The following is a 22801-nucleotide window of genomic DNA, read 5'->3' as shown; positions in this document are numbered from 1 at the left end:
GTGTCCGGCTCTGGTTTCAACCCAGCTGAGCACAGTAATGATTGGAAGTCATTGCCATCTCCCTGAGGTGGATGAAGTGTGAGTGAGGGGTCTTTGTCATGTTTCTAGTAAATACTTGAAGAACCAAATCCTCTATTCTGTTACATCAGTTATATAATAGTGTAGCTCCATTAATTTCAGGAAAGTTACCAGATGCAATAGAGTGGAAAAACAGGCCTGGAATCTGAACTGCCTTCACTACTAGAGATGGTTCTGAGTTGAAGCACATTGCTGGGCTAGGAATGTTCCCACTACTGCTGACCTTGCTGTACCTCTGAATAGATGTTTTCGGTCTTCTGGGCTCTCTAGTACTTTCCTTTAACGTCTGAAGAAAAATAAACATGTATTTTAAGGGAAAGTTTGGCTCTGTGTCCTTCTTAAATTTCTGTAGTTTAGTCAGAGCATCTCTGAGTTTGCTTAGGGATCTGGCTTGCTGGCAGCTGCTGGCATCTCTAGTGGTGACCTTGTTGGCCACCAGTAAGTTATTTTTCCTCAATGCCAGAAGCAAGTCGGCATCTAGGGGAGGGAAGGAGAGGGGGGCAAGGCCTTGCGTCTCCTGCTGCACTCTGTAGTCTGCTACTGAGCCAAGACTGACCTACTCAGAATTGGCTCTGAGAAGATTGGCTTCTTTCCATTTTGTGTCCCTATGAAATGCTCCTGCAATTTAGAAACTAAGTGGAAATAATTGGGTAGGCTAGAGAAGCAGGGAAGAGAGCGAAAGAAAGTTGCCATTGGTGCTAGAAGGTTTGCTATGACACTGCACTGTGTGGTTGTATCTTTTTAAACTTCTGAGGTGCAGTGAGGTAGGCAGAATGATCCTTTCTTAGCCTTGTTACCTTTCCTTCATCTTCCCAGTCCCACACACTACAGTTCTTCTGATTTATCTTCTCTTGCACTGTGTGAACCAACTGAATCATTAGCTATAGCATTTATGGTCCATAAATATGCCAAATCAATTGGTGAACAGAGTGCTTTAGCTGAGGAAATCCTTAGTTAAATCTATACCTTTATTTGACACAACATGAGCCATGCACCTTCAGCAAACTTTTTAAACACTTCTTTTCTGTCACAATATTAGAATAGTTATATAACAGATAGGCTCATCAAAATTATAACTACCCATTCTCGGTGACTTGACTAAACCCCCTACACACAGACCCTTTCAAATGTGTTTTCACACCCTTTTGTTTATAATATTTCATGTTTAAGGTAAGACTTTTTCAGTTTTCTTTTTACATGTAACAAATATTGATCTGTTTCAGAGTAGCAGCCGTGTTAGTCTGTATCCGCAAAAAGAACAGGAGTACTTGTGGCACCTTAGAGACTAACAAATTTATTAGAGCATAAGCTTTCGTGGGCTACAGCCCACTTCGTCGGATGCACGAAAGCTTATGCTCTAATAAATTTGTTAGTCTCTAAGGTGCCACAAGTACTCCTGTTCTTTTTGCGGATACAGACTAACACGGCTGCTACTCTGAAACAGATCAATATTTGTTACATGTAAAAAGAAAACTGAAAAAGTCTTACCTTAAACATGAAATATTATAAACAAAAGGGTGTGAAAACACATTTGAAAGGGTCTGTGTGTAGGGGGTTTAGTCAAGTCACCGAGAATGGGTAGTTATAATTTTGATGAGCCTATCTGTTATATAACTATTCTAATATTGTGACAGAAAAGAAGTGTTTAAAAAGTTTGCTGAAGGTGCATGGCTCATGTTGTGTCAAATAAAGGTANAAGAACAGGAGTACTTGTGGCACCTTAGAGACTAACAAATTTATTAGAGCATAAGCTTTCGTGCATCCGACGAAGTGGGCTGTAGTGCACGAAAGCTTATGCTCTAATAAATTTGTTAGTCTCTAAGGTGCCACAAGTACTCCTGTTCTTTTTATTGATCTGTTTTGTGTTCCATCTCCTCTCACATAAGTTTTAATTTATTTTAGATAAAATAATATAAAATACATCCTGTTGATTTATTATGATAAATCTCATTTAAAATATTGAATGATAACCTACAAAAATTAGAATATGAAATAGTTTTATGGAGAATGTCTAACTATTTTAAGTTAGTTTAGGGCTGAAATTTGACCTACTGGACAAGGTCTCTTAATGTTGAAATCAAACTATTGATAATTAGTTTCATTGTGCTGTACTTAATTTTGCTCTGTGAGTGAAATGGGGCTGTTTAGTGACTAAATTATAGATTAATGGGTTACTGCACATACAGTCTTTCATTTAAACGCCCTTGAATATTTGTCTTCAATGTCTGATAGTATTTAGTGGTGATGGGAGGCAAAAAGATTGACCTGAGTACTAAATGGTAGCAACATGTGACTGAGAACTTTTGCAGAGAGCATAAAATGAAGAGGACAACAGAGACTAATTGAATGAAATTCCTTTTATGCACACATTCTTGGGTTTGAATGACTAGTATGTATTCAGCCTGCTGGATTAGAAGGCTTTGGCTCTGCATGGATAGCATAGATGTTGCTCTCAAAATAGGAGAGAATTTGTAGGCAGCTTCCCCCCCCACCCCTTTACTCCTGATAAATTAGATTCTGTCCTTCATTTTTTTTTCTCTTTTCCTTAGTTTTATAGTAAGGCTTGTTTAAGGCTAAATCCCTATTAATTACTGGAATATGAAACAACATCCTATTGCTCATAGTTTTTTGTTTTTGGACTGATCTGTATAATTCACTCCTGGTTTGAAAGGCTCCTGTCTCATGCCAGGATTTGGGTTTCAGGCCAATGAAGATAGTGCAGTGTAGTATGCATGGGGGAGAGGTGTAGGGTTGGGGGCAAGTTTAGTGCCACATTTCAGATAAGATGTTAAGGTCCTGAATGACTCTGGGTGTCTGTAAGTAAGAAGCTGATGAGCCCCCTAATATATTCTAACAGTCTAGGATAAATCTTACTGTTCTAACTAACTTGCTCTCTTTCCCATTGAAATAGGTTCTAATTCTGAAGGCTGTGTGTGAGAACTGTTTAAGAGTATGTTACGACTTCAGTATTTCCCTAAACATCAACCATGCTACCAATTTCCAGTTTGACTGTAATGCTATTTGGAATATATGAAAGGTACTACGTAAAATCTAAATTGCACTCTGATTCAAATTTTATAAAGACACATCAGTTAACGAGAAATAATTCTATAAAAAGTAGATGTATGTGCTTAATGATACTTTAGTCATTCTCCTTCCACCTTTGAATTCAATGTAACCAATTGCTAAAAGAAAAACTAGCTGCAGCTACATTTGATTTAAAAGCTGATGTTTGGTTCACGTCTCTGCCTTACCCCACTTAGACCATAACACAGCAACCAATAGACAAGTAAATTAGGAATAGAAACTTCCCAGAGCAAAAGAGCATGGCCAGCAAAACAACAGTATCCTAGTATTCTCCTATTACAGACGCTCCCCGGGTTACGCAAGACCTGACTTACACAAATTTGCACTTATGGAAAAAGTTCCATAAGCCAGAAATAGGATTTTCGAGTTGAGGAAACTTATTGCGTAACATACAGGTATACGTTTCCGACTTATGCAAAATTCGAGTTACGCAAGGCTTTCCGGAACGGGATGATTGCGTAAGTCAGGGGCATCTGTACTCGTGTTAAAAATATTTTAAAATGACAAAGTACATCAGGGCCAAAATTTAAAGAACAGCTAAATTTAGTCATCTCAATTGATATTTAAGAACTTGCCTGACTTCCTGTAGAACTGTCAATCCAATAGCTTCCATTCATGTTGGATTTTGTTCTTCTAGGCTTAATGTTTGCTTTCTTATTTAAAGAGGAGCCAGACCAGAAGGGGTGGTTAAGCAACACCTATTTATGCTTCCTTTCACTTCCCAGAAATATCACCTCACTTCATTGTGTCACCCACATATTGTCAATTATATAGTTAAACCTGCTTAGTCATTGTGCTGCCTTGTCACTTTTTCTTAAGAGCCAGAACTTTAAAATTTTGCCTCGGAACAATCACCTTCCCTTGTGATGACCACAGAGTTAAAAAAAAAAGTATGATGCCTTCCTGAATATTTTTGAAGAGAAGTGCACCATGTTTATTGTCTGTTCTGGATTTTGTAATGATCCAGGGGAATCTGTTTTTGAAGGCTTTCTGCCTTTTGTCTGATTACCAAAATAGTTCGGAGAAAAGAGTTCGATCTGACTTGTGCCCCCTCCTTCCAAAATCCTCCTTTTGGTAGTGGTAGGATGTTAATCATCAGTACATTAATTGCCCTCATTGGAAGAGTTGCACTAAAATTGGAGAAAATTAGAGGAATCTTCCACATAAAATGTATAGAGGAAATAGTATAACATGAACTCCATTTAAAAACAAAACAAAACTACTCCTTTCTCATGTAACTCCTAAAGATGTCCTGACTGTTGAGCAAGGGAGAAAAACACTTAAGAGAAAATATAGATATCCAGTCTTAGCACAGAGGCTTAATGTATTGTGAGTTCCATATAACAGTCCAAAGATCAAATCCAGAATAGCAGAAGACAAATGGCAGATCAGCTATTCATACTGTAAAGTAGCAGGCACTTTGAAAAAGTTAACACAAATTATTGCCTTTGGGGTGAGGGGTGACATTGTACCGATTAAGAGAGAGACACGTTTTGGGCCTAACTAACATAACCCAGTGGCTGGCTTTATTTATTTATTTAGGTCAAACTTGAGTAGCCCTTAAATCTTTTACCCTGTGAACCAATGTGGTGTGATTTGACAACACAGTGCAGGTGTGACCTATCTGGTATGAGGAAATGCACAGTAATATCCTATCTGCTGCTTTTGTTGAGATGAAACCTATAGAAAAGCAATGGGGAAGCTTAGGTATTTTGTTTGTCTCTAACAATGTTATGAGTTATTAATGACCTCTGCCTGTTAAGGGACAAAAAAGTTAATGGCAGGTCCTTTTGTGTGCTTTATTTAATGGTGAAGTAAGCAAGCATATTTAGCTATTTTTGTCCAAACAGTCTGTATGGCAACATCTGATTTAGGTGGGTATGAAATGTCTGCATTGCTAAATGAGAACACATCTTTCCTTTAACTCAAACCTTGAGAGGAGGTGAGATGGGGATGTAGTATTTTGAGAATTTTTTTCTCTCTGAAATTTATTAAATGACTAACCTCTTTCTAATCCAGCTGTGGCACAAATATTCAAGATTTTGCACAAAATAGGCAGGATATTTCTTGATCCATTGGCTTTTAAGTCTCATGTTCAGTCTATAATTAACATGTTGTAGAGCAGGAAAGGATATAGGGGGTGATGGTGGTCACTGACTCAACAATTGAGAGCTAGCCTCCAACCCTTGTTCTAATAAGAAACCTCTGGGTTGTATTGTTTGGGGTTGTATGCACTTATGAGGCCATCGCTTAGCAGCACCTAAAAATAGCTGAGTATAGTGACATTTTGTTAGCAAACACTAGTTTAAAAAGACACAATGTTTGTTTTAGGAATTTTAAAGAGTACCAAGATTTCTTACAGAACTCCATCTGCTTTGCCAGAAAACTGGTCTTTAGGGCATTTTAAATCAGGGTGAAATCTTTAAAGGCTTAGTTTACTGAAATACTTTAATTTAAAATAAGCAATTTTTGTGGGGGTCTGGGTGAGGGGTTTTAAAAATTCCTTAGCAAGAGTCTGTCCTTAATACGGACAAGTGCTGTCTCTGGCCCTGATTCAGCAAAACACATAAGCTTGTGATTAACTAAACAAAGTGCTCAAGTCCTGTTGAAGTCAGTGGGTCTTAGGTATAATAGGTTCTTTGTGAATTGGTGTATCTTTTAAGTGGGAGAAAATGTTGTTTTGAGATGTATCTGAAAATAAACAATGCTTAGGGGGGATAGGACACAGAGATTTTTGGAACAGTTATGTCAGAAATCTCTTGCACTGGTGGATTTGTTCTGTGTTGTTTGTCCTATCTGGTAACCTCTCTTTTTCAGGAGGGCCAGCCATTATTTTTAGTGAAATATTTCTACTTTTCTGTTCTATCCCTCCTAAAACTCTCTTATATTAATATGGGATAAAATAACTTTTATTTCTTCTTGAAATGTCTCTAATTGCTGTCAGAAGTTGGCTGTCATATGTTACAGTTGGACTTGAAAATTTTACTTACCTGTGGAAAGTAGGATTTTTAAAAAATACCCCCCCATCAAATACCATCAGCTTTTGCAGAATGTAAGCTATAGTAATTAAAAACAAAACATCCGCCCTCCCAACAAATCATAAACAAAATTGCTACCATATTCTTTTACCTCCATTTCCCTCCTTCCCCCACCTCACTCCCCAAAAAGCTTTCTAGCCATTATGGTTGTGTAGATAACTTTGCAAACATAAACCAAATATACCTTGATGTACTGTACTATCTTACCATGTCTGCAGACTGAGCTTCAATGCCTCTGCTACTGCTCAGAGTGTTGCCAAGCTTCAGTGGGTGGAAATGGCTGTCTTGCCAGTTTCCTCCCTGGCTGTCCACAGCCAGGTGGGCAGCAGTGAAACTGATGAAAATAAGGCCAGTTTGACTTTGCTGCTGCTGTTTAGGACAATGGGGATGAAATGGGGGGGAGGAGGAGGGAGAACAAGTAGGGAACACAATTTAGAGGAAGAGAGGGCATGATATAAGGAGGAAGACAGAAAAGAAGATACAGACGGTGGAGGAGAAGATGCACTATGATCTAGTATGGGAAAGAAAAGAGGAAAATATCTGCAATAGTTGCAGTTGTGGCTTTGTGATTGGACATGTCTGCTAGAAATGAGACTGAAACAACAAATTCATTTCACATAGTCCATCTAAAAAGCTGTAAAATGACAACTGTTACTGGTCACTACACACCAGGACTGGATTGAACTGGCTGCTTTAAAGTCTGAAGGGTTCTGTAATCCATTTTAAATCTCTTGGTCTTCCAACAGATATTACAAATAGTCTTCATGTGAGGATGAATTTCAGTTTCACTCCCTTAGTTAAAATTATTGGCTTTTCCTCTCTTTGCTTACCATATGTAAAGCATTTTGGAATATTTTGAATGAGTGCTACCTAAAACCATAGTCTAAATAGATCTAGGGACAGCATGTTACAGGAAACTGTTTAATATTAGTTTATTTAAACTTTTTTATAACAGTCTTGCAGACCTATCCTCTTGGGCTGTGTTCTCTTCTCATTTCACAAGCTGAGCAGGGTTGAGCCGAGATTCAGAGAGCACTTGGATATGAGGTCTCAAAGGAACATTTAGGAAATGGTGTTAGTGATTCCATAGGTAGAAACACAGAAATTGGTGTACTGGATCAAGTCCCCCTAATCTAGTATCTTATTTGTGAGTGTGGCCAGCACCTGATGCTTTAGAAGAATGTGCAAGAAACCCCAGAGAGGACAACTAAGTCTTTTTTTTTAAATCAGACTTGATTTGACTTTTCATTTTCATTCAGTCTCTCTGTGTCCTTGCATTTTGAGAATAGGTAAATAGAAGTGATTGACTTTACCTTGTCCATACCATTGTTTTGTATCCTCTAACATGTTCCCTCACCAAACTAAATGGTACCAGTCTTTTTAGTCTCTCTTCATATGGAAGTCTTTCCATGCTTGTAATAACTTTTCATATCAGACTCTGACCATATTAAAAAACAAGGTCAGAGATGGACAGTAAAATATTAAATATTATGTCTCTGGCTATAGCTATCTATAAAATAGTGTGTGTGTGTGTGTGTGTGAAAACAGAACTGAACACAGTACTCCAGGTGAGGCTATGCCATTTATAATACAGATAATTCAGATAATACTTCCAGTTTTTTTTCTTAGCATTTGGTTTTTGAATGCTGCTGCATTTGATTAGACATTTTATCATTGAGCAATTCCACAATGATGCCTGGATCTCTTTTTTCCATGAGCAGCTACAGCTAATTTAGAAACTGGTCATTCAAATTATTCCTTCCAACCTTGCTTTTGTAAACATTGACTTTAATCTGTATTATGCTGCCCGTTTACCTAGTTTGGTTAGGAACCTTTGAAGTTCGTCACAGTAGCCTTGTCTAATCTAAATTTTGTCACTAGCAAACTTTACCACCTCACTGCTTGTCCCCTTTTCCAGGTCATTAATAAATGTTAACCAACACTGGTCTAAAACAGAAGCATGTGGCAAAAACATTAACCCTGCTGTTAACATTTTTGCCAAGTTAACTACCTTGTTTTGTCTCTAATCTGTGGTGATATTTTACTTCTTGCTCCATGATTTAAATTCCTTCTATAGCCTTTTGTTAGGGACTCTGTCAGACTTTTTGGAAAGTCCAAATAAATCCCATCAAATAGTGTGGGGTTTTTGTTTGTTTGTTTGTTTTTTTTTATAGACACTTGACGTACTCGAAATCTAATATGTTAGCGGGGCATGATTTTCCTTTGCCAAAGTGGTTTCAATTTGTTCCTGTCTTATCATGTTCTAAATGTTCTATAGTTCTACTTTTAGTTATTTCAGCCAGTTCACTTGGTACTGAAGTAGGGCTCACTGGCTTACTTCTTGGGATTACTTTTCGTACATTTGCAAACATACATACAACATGTTCTCTCCAATCCTTCTGAAGTACCTGATTTTGAGGAGAGAGTGCATATTTTTCTCAGCTCAGTCGCTTCATTTTTTAGTTCCCCCATAACTCTTGGGTGTAGATCCTGTGGATCTGGTGATTTACTACTAGTTAATCCATTTGTTTTAACACATTGATGTCTAACAGTACCTCATCTAACCTACCTTGGGCCTACTATTTTCAGGAAAGAATTTTCCCAGTATCCTGTGTGGGAAAGCTTAACTGCCCCTTTGTGATCCAGTGCAACTGTTAATTCTCTAATCTTTGTATACTTAAAGAATTTCATGCTAGTGTTTTTATAACTTTAACTTTTTGGTCTCCTACACTTCCATTTCACCTACTGTGGTTTAATTATGCTCCTTTCTATTTGCTCCACTGGGTTTGGATTTCCATTTTCTGAGGCATACTCATTTGTCATGAATAACCTCTTGGATGTTGCCATTTAACCATAATGTTCCCCCCCCCCTTGCCTTCCTGCTTCCTTTCCTTGTTAAGTGGTATGCACACCTTCTGTAACGCTTATTGTTTGTTTAAGTAGCTTCCATGCTGAGACTAAGGATTTTAATTTCCTAACTTTTGACTTCTGAATCTCTTCCCAACCTTATACATTCAAAATGGAATTGTACTGCACTGTCACCAGAATAGCTCCATCTTTATTTGTGGTATTTAATGCATTTGATATTAGGGACCTCTGACCAAGAAGCCCTCCTCTAGTGGAAATTGCTTTACCTAGTAGACCCTGACATTCCATTAATTAGAAAGGAGATTCTACTGCAGGGTGAATAGATGTGCATAGTCTGGCAGTGGTGAAAGAATAAAGAAAATATATTGAACAGCCCATGCTACTAAAAAAGGAGAGTCAAGGCCCCCGTTGCACATCTTCATTACAAATATAGTTGTGTTAAAATCCCTAACCAAGCTGTCATGCAGGAGCCCCGGGTAAGGTTCTGCCTATACTGCAAGTTACAAACAGATCATGAGACAATGGCTTTGAAATTGGGTAGCTTATATTACTAGTTAGTATGTTGGGCCCTGTGTGCACAGTGGTGGAGATGTAAGCGAACTGCAAAACAATCTCATGAAGATCAGTATGGCAGGTGTACAAACTTGCCTCTATTCTGAGCATAGATTGGGGGGGGGAGGGAATCACCAACCCCACAGCAGATTTTCTCACTCTTGTAGCTTGTTAAACCATTCTTGAATGGCATTAAAAAAACCCTTATGTTACAGCTTTTTCTTTTGCAAGAAAAGCCTTAATTAAAGGAATTGGTGTAATCACTGCCCAACCTTGCCTGAAATAGTCTGCAGCTAAATAGCAGGAGAAACCGTGAACTGTGACCCCTTTCTCAGCTTATTCATATTGACTTTCAAGCCAATTTGGAAGGTGACCTGAAGTGGGAGGGGGGAGGAAGGAAGAGCAGATTTGTGCCACTTTTTTGGCTTCATTTTGATTTATAGACGTTTTGAAAGTGTGTGTGTGTGTGTGTCTGTATGTTTTCCACCCACCCCCACATCTTACTCCTAAAAATTAGTATGTTTTTTGCTGAAGCTCTCAGTTGGAGGCCCCAGAGATATGGCATGAGGGCACTGCCTTCCTAACGGAATAAACTATTTGTTAATCATAGGAATTAAATACTGTAGTACAACCCCACCCCTTTCACCTTTTAAATGGTCTGTGTAAAAAATCACTTCTCTTAATTGACTGGGTGTATTTGGTTGGTATTTGTGGCATCATAAGCCTGTGATGTTATCCATACACTTTCAGGAAATCAGGGTAGATAAAACACGAATTTTAATAGGGAAAACCCGCAACATTTCAGGCTATCTTTTATACATCATAATGAAACAAGACTCCAAGACCTTTGAAACCACCTCTTAGTTCTCGTGCAGGTTAAGCAGAATGTTCTTTAAATCATTCAAATACTCTTCCTTCTTCTCCCCCGCCCCCTTCTTCCTTAAGCAGGAATTACCAGTCACACTAGACAAGGTGGGAAGAGACTGGGGTTTTCCCTACACTTTCACCCATGAAAATCTTCACACTTTATTTCCCTACCATCTCTTCTTTGTAGCATTTGTAATGTCACTTCACCTCCATCATATAGCATCTTTAACTGCTGTTGTAACCCACTGTTTGTGTCACCTGGTAGGTGTGCTGAGCAGTGACACAACCTGCTCGCTATCCCTGGAGGAAATGGAGAGATTCTTGCATGCATGCATACATACGTACAGGTTTTGCAGATGGGGAAATTAGAGCCCAGAATTAGGTGTGTGCAGTAACCTGGCATGAATTATTGATTAATCTGCAACACTTCTCTTGTACAAGGATCCCTATTTAAGGGACACCACCCAGTTTTTTAAAAAAAGTCTGAGGTTTTTCATCAGTTGTTGCAAAGTAACACCTAGGATTACTATGCATTTAGAAAAATCTGTTTCAGTTGTAGTTACTCTGTGCATTGAGAGCGCAATGTTTGTAGTCCGTTTCTCCTGTCTATTCAGTCTGTTTCCCTCTTGTCCATGAGCCTTTCCTACACTGAAATGGTTATCTGACAATCCCTAGTAGTCAGTTGCATTTTTTTTTTAAATATTTGTTTAAATAGAATTGAATATATACAGAATAAACAGCATATAGCCTTTTCAGCTGCACTGCTATGACTTTTGGGGTTGGGGAAAGGGTGATCAGCACAAGCAACTTCTTTTCCCCTGGCTTATTCCTCAAGCTAGAGATGTGCCATAAATTTTCCAAGCCCTTGTTATGTGTCTGTCTTCTGCCTGTGTGAGGTGGCATTCTGATCAATATACACATAAGAACGGCCATACTGGGTCAGACCAAAGGTCCATCCAGCCCAGTATCCTGTCTACCAACAGTGGCCAATGCCAGGTGCCCCAGAGGGAATGAACCTAACAGGTAAGATCAAGTGATCTCTCTCTCTCCTGCCATCCATCTCCACCCTCTGACAAACAGAGGCTAGGGACACCATTCCTTACCCATTCTGGCTAATAACCATTAATGGACTTAACCTCCATGAATTTATCTAGTTCTCTTTTAAACCCTGTTATAGTCCTAGCCTTAAGAACTCACGGAAGGAGTTCCACAGGTTGACTGTGTGCTGTTTGAAGAAGAACTTCCTTTTGTTTGTTTTTAAACCTGCTGTCCATTAATTTCATTTGGTGGCCCCTAGTTCTTATATTATGGGAACAAGTAAATAACTTTTCCTTATTCACTTTCTCCACATCACTCATGATTTTATATACCTCTATCATATCCCCCCCTTAGTCTCCTCCTTTCCAAGCTGAAAAGTCCAAGCCTTTTTAATCTCTTCTCATATGAGATCTGTTTCAAACCCCTAATCATTTTAGTTGCCCTTTTCTGTACTTTTTCTAATGCCAGTATATCTTTTTTTGAGATGAGACCACATCTGTACGCAGTATTCAAGATGTGGGAATACCATGGATTTATATAAGGGCAATAATATATTCTCTGTTTTATTCTCTGTCCCTTTTTAAATTATTCCTAACATCCTGTTTGCTTTTTTGACTGCTGCTGCACACTGCATGGATGTCTTCAGAGAACTATCCATTATGACTCCAAGATCTTTCCTTATTAGTTGTAGCTAAATTAGCCCCCATCATGTTGTATGTGTAGTTGGAGTTATTTTTCCCAATGTTCATTACTTTACATTTATCCACATTAAATTTCATTTGCCATTTTGTTGCCCAATCACTTAGTTTTGTGAGATCTTTTTGAAGTTCTTCACAGTCTGCTTTGGTTTTAACTATCTAGAGCAGTATCATCTGCAAACTTTGCCACCTCACTTTTTACCCCTTTCTCCAGATTATTTATGAATAAGTTGAATAGGATTGGTCCTAGGACTGACCCTTGGGGAACGCCACTAGTTACCCCTCTCCATTCTGAAAATTTACCATTTAGTCCTACCTTTGTTCCCTGTCTTTTAACCAGTTCTCAGTCCATGAAAGGATCTTCCCTCTTATCCCATGACAACTTAATTTACATAAGAGCCTTTGGTGAGGGACCTTGTCAAAGGCTTTCTGGAAATCTAAATACACTATGTCCTCTGGATCCCCCTTGTCCACATATTTGTTGACCCCCTTCAAAGAACTCTAATAGATTAGTAAGACATGATTTCCCTTTACAGAAACCATGTTGACTTTTGCCCAACAAGTTATGTTCTTCTATGTGTCTGACAATTTTATTCTTTACTATTGTTTCAACTAATTTGCCCGGTACTGATGTTGGACTTACCGGTCTGTAACTGCCGGGATCACACACAAGCTTCTAAATAATTTAGTTATGTTGTCATTGTTTCTGCATCTCCACACTGGGATGTCATAGTAGCTAGGAGAAGTACTTGTGGCACCTTAGAGAATAACAAGTTTATTTGAGCATAAGCTTTCGTGGGCTAAAACCCATTTCATTGGATGCATGCAGTGGAAAATACAGTAGGAAGATATATATATACACACACACAGAGAACATGGAAAAAATGGGTGTTGCCATACCACCTGTAACAAGAGTAATTAATTAAGGTGAGCTGTTATCAGCAGGAGGAAAAAAAACTTTTATAGATTCTAGGACTGGAAGGGACCTCGAGAGATCATAGAGTCCAGTCCCCTGCCCACATGGCAGGACCAAATACTGTCTAGACCATCCCTGATAGACATTTATCTAACCTACTCTAAATATCTCCAGAGATGGAGATTCCACAACCTCCCTAGGCAATTTATTCCGGTGTTTAACCACCCTGACAGTTAGGAACTTTTTCCTAATGTCCAACCTAGACCTCCCTTGCTGCAGTTTAAGCCCATTGCTTCTCCAAACTTGTTCTATCCTTAGAGGCTAAGGTGAACAAGTTTTCTCCCTCCTCCTTATGACACCCTTTTAGATACCTGAAAACTGCTATCATGTCCCCTCTCATTCTTCTCTTTTCCAAACTAAACAAACCCAATTCTTTCAACCTTCCTTCATAGGTCATGTTCAAGACCTTTAATCATTCTTGTTGCTCTTCTCTGGACCCTCTCCATTTCTCCACATCTTTCTTGAAATGCGGTGCCCAGAACTGGACACAATACTCCAGCTGAGGCCTAACCAGCGCAGAGTAGAGTGGAAGAATGACTTCTTGTGTCTTGCTCACAACACACCTGTTAATACATCCCAGAATCATGTTTGCTTTTTTTTTTTTTTTTTTTTTGCAACAGCATCACACTGACTCATATTTAGCTTGTGGTCCATTATAGTCCCTAGATTCCTTTCTGCTGTACTCCTTCCTAGACAGTCTCTTCCCATTCTGTATGTGTGAAACTGATTGTTCCTTCCTAAGTGCATTTGTCTTTGTTAAACTTCATCCTGTTTACCTCAGACCATTTCTCCAATTTGTCCAGATCATTTTGAATTATGACCCTGTCCTCCAAAGCAGTTGCAATCCCTCCCAGTTTGGTATCATCTGCAAACTTAATAAGCGTACTTTCTATGCCAATATCTAAGTCGTTAATAAAGATATTGAACAGAGCCGGTCCCAAAACAGACCCCTGCAGAACAAGTGCAAACCCCACTTGTTATGCCTTTCCAGCAGGATTGGGAACCATTAATAACAACTCTCTGAGTACGGTTATCCAGCCAATTATGCACCCACCTTATAGTAGCCCCATCTAAATTGTATTTGCCTAGTTTATCGATAAGAATATCATGCGAGACCGTATCAAATGTCTTACTAAAGTCTAGGTATACCACATCCACAGCTTGTCCCTTATCCACAAGACTTGTTATCCTATCAAAGAAAGCTATCAGATTGGTTTGACATGATTTGTTCTTCACAAATCCATGCTGGCTGTTCCCTATCACCTTACCACCTTCCAAGTGTTTGCAGATGATTTCCTTCATTACTTGCTCCATTATCTTCCCTGGCACAGAAGTTAAACTAACTGGTCTGTAGTTTCCTGGGTTGGTTTTATTTCCCTTTTTATAGATAGGCACTATATTTGCCCTTTTCCAGTCTTCTGGAATCTCTCCCGTCTCCCATGATTTTCCAAAGATAATAGCTAGAGGCTCAGATACCTCCTCTATTAGCTCCTTGAGTATTCTAGGATGCATTTCATCAGGCCCTCATGACTTGCAGGCATCTAACTTTTCTAAGTGATTTTTAACTTGTTCTTTTTTTTATTTTATCTGCTAAACCTACCCCTTTCCCATTAGCATTCACTATGTTAGGCATTCCTTCAGACTTCTCGGTGAAGACCGAAACAAAGAAATCATTAAGCATCTCTGCCATTTCCAAGTTTCTGTTACTGTTTCTCCCTCTTCACTGAGCAGTGGGCCTATCCTGTCTTTGGTCTTCCTCTTGGTTCTAATGTATTGATAAAAAGTTGTCTTGTTTCCCTTTATTCCTGTGGCTAGTTTGAGCTCATTTTGTGCCTTTGCCTTTCTAATCTTTCCCCTGCATTCCTGTGTTATTTGCCTATATTCATCCTTTGTAATCTGTCCTAGTTTCCATTTTTTATATGACTCCTTTTTATTTTTTAGATCATGCAAGATCTCGTGGTTAAGCCAAGGTGGTCTTTTGCCACATTTTCTATCTTTCCTAACCAGCGGAATAGCTTGCTTTTGGGCCCTTAATAGTGTCCCTTTGAAAAGCTGCCAACTCTCCTCAGTTGTTTTTCCCCTCAGTCTTGATTCCCATGGGACCCTACCTATCAGCTCTCTGAGCTTACCAAAATCTGCCTTCCTGAAATCCATTGTGTCTATTTTGCTGTTCTCCCTTCTACCCTTCCTTAAAATTGCAAACTCTATGATTTCATGATCACTTTCACCCAAGCTGCCTTCTACTTTCAAATTCTCAATGAGTTCCTCCCTATTTGTTAAAATCAAGTCTAGAACAGCTTCCACCCTAGTAGCTTTTTCAACCTTCTGAAATAAAAAGTTGTCTGCAATGCAGTCCAAGAATTTGTTGGATAGTCTGTGCCCTGCTGTGTTATTTTTCCAACATATATTTGGATAGTTGAAGTCCCCCATCACCACCAAATCTTGGGCTTTGGATGATTTTGTTAGTTGTTTAAAAAAAGCCTCATCCACCTCTTTCACCTGGTTAGGTGGCCTGTAGTAGACTCCTAGCATGACATCTCCCTTGTTTTTTGCCCCTTTTAGCCTAACCCAGAGACTCTCAACACTTCCGTCTCCTATGTCCATCTCCACCTAAGTCCAAGTGTGTACATTTTTAATATATAAGGCAACACCTCCTCCCTTTTTCCCCTGTCTATCCTTCCTGAGCAAACTGTACCCATCCACACCAACATTCCAATCATGTGTATTATCCCACCAAGTTTCAGTGATGCCAACAATGTCATAGTTGTATATATTTTTGTTAGCACTTCCAGTTCTTCCTGCTTATTACCCATAATTCTCGCATTTGTATATAGGCATCTAAGATACTGGTTTGATCTTGCCTCCCAGTTTTGTCCTGAATCTTCTTTCTCTCTGCCAATATAGCCCACACTCCCTCTTGTTTCCAACCCATCTCCCAAGTTTCCATGTTCCCCACTTACCTGTGGGCTTTGCTCATTTGTCCCCATCGAACCTAGTTTAAAGCCCTCCTCACTAGGTTAGCCAGTCTGTATCCAAATAGGGTCTTTCCCCCTCCTTGAAAGGTGAACGCCATCTCTGCCTAGCAGTCCTTCCTCGAATAGCATCCCATGGTCGAGGAAGCCAAAGCCCTCCTGGCGACACCATCTTCGCAGCCAGGCATTCACCTCCGTGATGCATCTGTCTCTGTCCGGCCCCCTACCTTTGACAGGAAGAATCGAAGAGAATACCACCTTCGATTTTTGTAGTGATAATCAGGATGGCCCATTCAGTTGACAAGAAGGTGTGAGTAACAGTAGGGGAAAAAATTAGCATGGGGAAATAGTTTTTTTACTTTGTATAATGACCTATCCACTCCCAGTCTTTATTCAAGCCTAATTTAATGGTGTCTAGTTTGCAACTTAATTCCAATTCTGCAGTTTCTCGTTGGAGTCTGGTTTTGAAGTTTGTTGTTGTTGTTGGGGTATTGTGACTTTGAGATCTGTAATTGAGTGACCAGGGAGGTTGAAGTGTTCTCCGGCTGGTTTTTGAATGTTAGAATTCTTGACATCTGATTTGTGTCCATTTATTCTTTTGCGGAGAGAGCCTCAATTGGCGTAAATTGATGTAGTCACTTGATTTTTAATGGAGCCATGCCTGTTTACACTAGCTGAAGATCTGGCCCCATATGAGCAAATATTAAGTAAAATCTTAGGTGTGTTTTTTTTTTTTTTTTTTTTTTTTTTTTTTGTGGGGGGGGGGGGGGTTCTTTTATGTGTCTGGTCCTCTTTAGGGAAAGGGAATGGAGAAGGAGCCTGCTTTGTGTAGTGTGTGGAGACTTTTGTTTAGGTGGGGATTTTTTATTGGCATCTTCCAAGTCCTTTCAAAACAGTGATCCATCACCACAGATGGAGTATAGGTTGTGGGGTTTTTGTCCCCCCCCCCCCCCTTCTCCCTATTTAGAGTCAATTTAAATCATCCAGCCTGCTTTTAAAGCTTGGAAGTGTGTCCTCCATATAAGTTCCACTTCACCCATCTTCTTCCCCTCCCACACCAGGTTGGTTTTTGTAAAAGCTGATGGGTGTGGTGTGAGCACAATAGCAGGAACCAGAAACTCCTGTATTTTAGGCCTGATCTACACTAGAGCCTGACTTAAACATAAAGTTGCACTGGTTTAACAAAAGATGTAGCTGTTTATCTTGCTCTGCAGAATACAGGTTTAAACCAGTCGAACAGTGCCCAGGCAGGGATTTGCAACAGTTGGGCTAAATCCTTTTAAAACCAATTTAAGTTTTTAAACCTTTGCAACTTCTGTGTGTAGATAGCCAACATGCATGCGCACTCCGCGCGCGCGCACACACACACACAAATGTTTTCCTATGGTTAACAGAATTTTAAGATGGCACCTAGTGTAGACCGGATTTAACACCACCTTGTAAAAATATTTCTGTTTCACGGTCGATGCTAGGGGAAGATATGTTTTCAACCTCATCTTCACTAGATACTTGGTGGTGTTTAAAACCTTGTAAGCTAATTTTTTTTTTAAGAATACGAAAAATAATCCACTGCTTTCAGACACACCCCTTCAGTCTAGATTAGATCTTGCTATTGATTCTGACACAATCTCTGTGCCTTAGAGTAAATTGCTTACCTTTGGTCTCCAGATGCCGCCTCAGTGAAAAAATGGGACAAGAAATACTTCGCACAGCCACCGAGTGACTGACTGATATTTGTAAAGCTATTTGAAGATCAACATTTCTAGGTATTTATTATTGTTAAAAAGTTTCAATCACTCTGTAGTAACTTGCTTTCCTTAGCAGATTTTTCAGATTAAAAGTGGAAACTGACCATGGTTCAGGGAACTTGGTAAACAGAAACATTCTCCTGGCTGCATTTTAGTTAATGGCTCCTCTTTGCACCCGATTTGCTTTGACTTTGTCACTGTGGGTTTTTTCTTTTTTTAAAAGTATTGTCTTTTCAGCCTTATGAAAATTAAAAGGGTCTCTTCCTACTCTCAAAGTGGGAAAACTCCCATTGATTTAAATGCTGCGTGTGAGGTCACACCACACAGAGGATGCCATTTTGAAGAGCGCCTTGTCAGCAGGACGTCTCAACCAGGGTGTGTGCGGTCCTGCCAGCAGGAGCAGGGCACTCTTAAAAAGGGCGTTTTCTATGCATGAAACTCGATAAAATCATGTTCAGTTTTGTCTCGGTACCAGACAAGGGATAAACGATTAAAAAAACAGGACTGCTCATTTTAAATCAGGATGAATGGTCTGCCTACTCCCTTCCTTCAGGTGGAACGGGGAGTCTTGTTTCATGATACCATCACTCAATCACCACCCAGCTCTCTGTAGTCCGTGCAGGCTGGGTCTCCTTCACCACTCCCTCCCAAGTCCTATGGAAAGATAATACAACCAAAGACTACATAAGCTTTTCCCCACCATGGGATTCCCTGGGAACTGTGCAGCCGGATGGTAATCCCTAGTATCATGACTCCAATGGATCTGTGCTGGGCGTGGGGGGACAGAGCCTGTGACTTGAGAGACCTGGGTTCAGTTGCCTGCTGTGCCACAGACTTCCAGTGTGACCTTGGGCAAGTCGCTTAGTCTCTCTGTACCTCAGTTTTCCAAATGTTAAATGGGGATAACAGCACTTCCCTACCTCATAGGGGAGTTGAGGATAAATGCATTAAAGACTGAGATGCTCTGATACTATGGTAAAAGAGGCCAGATATGTAGCTTAGAGAATGGAGGGGGTACTGCCAGTGACCAAAGTTGGTGCAGGGCCTCCATATATGTTCCTGATATCACACAGATCCGGGGGGCAGGAGGGAGGGAAGGGAGATCTACCAGATTAGAAAGAACCTTGTCTACCCCCCACCCCTGGCAAAATAGTTTGAAGTAATTGCTGCAAGAAATTCCATGTAAAAAGCACCCGCCCTACCACCACGACTTTTGAAATTGAAAGGCTCCTTTGGGGTTTTTGTTACCACTTAGGCCTTGTCTAAACACACAAGTTGTACAACTTTAATTATATGGGTATAGTTAATGCAGTACAAACCCCACCCTTCAGTGCGTAGTTGAGTGAGTTTGAGTGCGTAGCTCTGAGTGAGTAGTTGCACTGGTGTAACTATGCTTATACTGGTATAGCTTATTCCCCTTCCCATACAGAAATAAGCTACATCATTATAGGCGCATGTACCCTGGTATAACTGCATATTTAAAAAATCACACATTCCCCAGTGACACAATTTATACTGGTACAAAAACTGTGTGTAGACCAGACCTCCTTCCACTCCAAAGCATAATGAACACTTGAGGGTGGGGGGGAAAGCTGTTTTTGTTAAATGCAATGCAACACATGTGCTCCTTCTCTGGCCTGGGGACTTGCAATACACCTCTCCTGAGGAACCCCTCCATCCCTAAGAAGTTCTCCAGCAAAACCAGTGAAGAACAAACTTGTCATTCCTGATATTTCTAGTAATGTTTTAAAAAATACCCCATCTTGTTCACTTTCTTTTGAAGGGGATAAAATAAACTCTGTGGGCCTGGTTTTTACACACACACACTATTTTTTTTTTTTTTTTTTTTTTTTTTGGCATGTCACTTCTAAAATCAGTTGGACTGAAATTTGTCTTTTAAAATTTGCTGTTTTGAAAATCCGTTTGAATAAATGTGTGGGGCTTGAAATTTTTTGGAAGTGGGGTTATTAGAACTACTATACTATAAATGGCTATGATGAAAACCCCTGGTTCCATAAAACCAATCCTTTCAGAATGGACTTGAGCTAAATATATCACTAATATTTGGTAGAACTCCAAAGTGTTAAATAACTGTTTGGATGATTGTGTTTGGGGGGGGGGGGTATAGATATTACTTGTTTTGGCCTATAAAGCTAATGTCACAAGTTGTTGGGGGTTTTTATTTTTTTATTATTAATGTGTATTTTCTATATGTTCCTTTTTCTGTATTATGTGTCTCTATTAATTTAGCACCTATGAGCCCTAGCCCTGGAACAGGACCCCCATTGTGCAAATGCTGTACAAACACAGAACAAAGATGGTTCTTGCTCTAAAGAGCTTATGGTCTTAAGTATGAGATAACAGGAGGATACCGACAGGGGAGTACAAAGAAACGAGACCGCATTGGACAGCATGATAAGTAGTGGTCTTTGCATACCAGGAGCCTAACAATGGTCTGTTTTTTGTAGGCCTCATGGCAAAGAAGGGTTTTAAGTAGAGATTTTGGAGGAGGAGGTAGCTCTGTGGATGGTTGCAAGGAGTGCTTCCAGCATGAGACAACGCGAAGGCGATCATTCAAAAATGTAGCAAGTGAATGATGAAGGCTGGCGTCATTGGCCGATCTGGAGGCAGGAGCTGATATCTTAGTAGTGAATAAAAGATGATGGGTAGAGTGGGAGTAGGCCATGAAGAGCCTTGAAAGTGAAGACAATCACCTTACCTTTGATGTGATAAAGAAGGGGACGCCAGTAAAGGGATGCAAAGTCAGGGGTGATGTGATCCAAGTGACAGCTAGGAAAATGATCTTTGCAGCTGTGTTCTGATGAATATGGATTGTATTTGTCAAGGACAGAGAAAAGATTGTTGCAGTAATTAAAGATGTGAGATAATGAGAGCCTGGACAAGAGGTTTTTAGCTGTGTGGCTGGATAGGAAAGGCCATATGGTAGATATGTGATGCAGAAAGAATTGGCAAGATTTACATAGCCTGGCTGTGAAGACCTAGAGGGAGTTTTGAGTTGAGCTGATGTCCAAATTACAAGAAAGCAGGTGGGAAAGGCTGTGTAGAGCTGTGGGTCTTCTGTACAGAGTTGGTAGCTGAATTTGTGTTTGCTGATGAGATTACCTAGTGGTAAGGTGTACAGGGAGAAAAGAGGGATCAAAAAAAAAAAGCCTTGTGGAACCCTCCTCCCCAAACCCCTCGTGCCCCTGAAAGTTGGAAGGGTGTTGAAAAGGATTCTCCAAAGGACACACAGAAGGAGCAGTTAGAGAAGTAGGAGCAGAACTAAGAGAGGCTAGAGTCATAGAAGTCAAAGTAGGACAAGATTTCAAGAGGAGGAGCATGGTCCTCTGTGTCATTGACGTAAATTGTCAGGCACCAAAGAGGATGGTGCACTACTTCAGATCTTTGGCTAGGAAGAGGTAGCTCAAAACTTTGAGAGACATTTCAGTGGACTTCTAGGGGTGAAAACAAGGCTGGAGAGGGGCTTGGCTGGAACTAGAGATTGGAGAATCATGTTCAGTGAGCTTAGAAATGTAAGGGAAATGGGGCAGTAGCTGGAGAGGCAGGTGAGATTTTTGAAGATCTGATTTTGAGATGACCGTATGTTTCTGTGCTACTGTGAGGGGAAAGAGCCGGAGGAAAGTGAGTGTTAAGTCTGAGTGCTGAATGCTGAAGATTAGAAACAGGCCTGACTGCAGATCTAATGACCTCTTTTATACTTAACGGTGACCTAAAACTTTGAGATAATGGTGATGTCATTAGCTAATGAAATAATTCTTTTAGATTGGCCAGTGATCTCAATCTTGTTTTTTTCCCCTCACTGCCTTTATTTAATTGCAAAACAACGGGATGACTAAAAATCCAAAAGAAGTGTGGGGTGTTCTTTTTTTTTTTTTTCCCCCAATGGTACAGTGACTATTTTCACCACTCTCCATTAGTTAACAAAGGGAAACTTTTTTGCTAAAGTTGGGAAAACTCCCAACCATTTACATGCATGAACTTCTAAAAGATTTATGTTCAACATCTTAAAAAAACAAACAAACAAAAAACCCTCAGCCACAATTCCTGAGGTTAATTCTTGTCTTTCCATCAATCCTTCTTCCAGTCTGTTATTGCAAGAAGTGAACGTGTCCTTAGCCAAATCCAGAGTTGTGATATGTGGTTGTTACAGAGCCAGCTTTTGAGACAGTCTGATAGCCGTGTCACATGGGGCAACAAACCAGTAAGGGACAAATTTACTGCCAGTCTCCAAAAAGTAAGCTTGTGAGAACTTGCTTCTGTTACATAAGACCTCATCTCTTTTGGGCTACTGTTACTATCATATTTTTGTGGTGCATATACTCTGTTTGGGGAGTGGGTTGTTTTTTGTTTTGCAAGACACTGATAAGATGGCATCTCTATGGGGCAGAATTGAGATAGTTAAACTGACTTTTCAGACCTTCAGAGGCTTGGTTTCTGGTGAATTGAATGAACCTTGGCTCTGAATTTCCTGCCTTTCCTACTGCTTTTAGTTTTGTTTTGTTTTTTGTTAACTATGTTTTTGAAAGAGTCAATCCGAATCATAGAGATGCACCTGCAATCCAACATTACCTTAATGAAGCTTTTTGTTTGGTACTCTGTTGGTCTCATTTGTTTTGCTCTATATTCCCGTCAATTGCAAATGCTTTGGCTGTTTGTTTAGATTTATAACTGGTAAAAGTGCTAGTCTCTAAAGCAGATCACTTTCTCAGGTACTAAGAACAGATTGCCAAATAATGCATATGTCATGGAAATTACTAGGGCTTTGGAACTTTAGCATCTCTTATCTTGTATGGCTCAGTTGATACCGTGGTATCTTTAATGCGAGTGCAGAGCAGATGGGTCCTTGGTTACATAACTA

The 22801-nt window shown here is 39.8% G+C and overlaps 1 protein-coding gene across 4 annotated transcripts in view; it reads left to right on the top strand.

Annotated features, from left to right (window-relative positions):
• DUSP16 (dual specificity phosphatase 16) overlaps window positions 1-22801 on the top strand; it is a 98138-nt gene that overhangs the window by 5148 nt on the left and 70189 nt on the right. For 2 of the 4 annotated variants that reach the window (XM_034784408.1, XM_034784416.1), the window contains exon 2: window positions 17843-17940. The exons of 1 other annotated variant lie outside the window; for it this stretch is intronic. The gene's annotated coding sequence lies outside the window, so the exon portion shown is untranslated. Of the gene's footprint in view, window positions 1-17842; window positions 17941-22052; window positions 22178-22801 lie in introns of those variants that run through there. One more of the 4 variants, XM_034784439.1, reaches the window with a different exon arrangement.

Source organism: Trachemys scripta, chromosome 1, assembly GCF_013100865.1.
Source record: "Trachemys scripta elegans isolate TJP31775 chromosome 1, CAS_Tse_1.0, whole genome shotgun sequence".
Classification (NCBI taxonomy): Eukaryota; Metazoa; Chordata; order Testudines; family Emydidae; genus Trachemys; species Trachemys scripta.
This window is presented reverse-complemented; position numbering and strand designations above follow the sequence as displayed.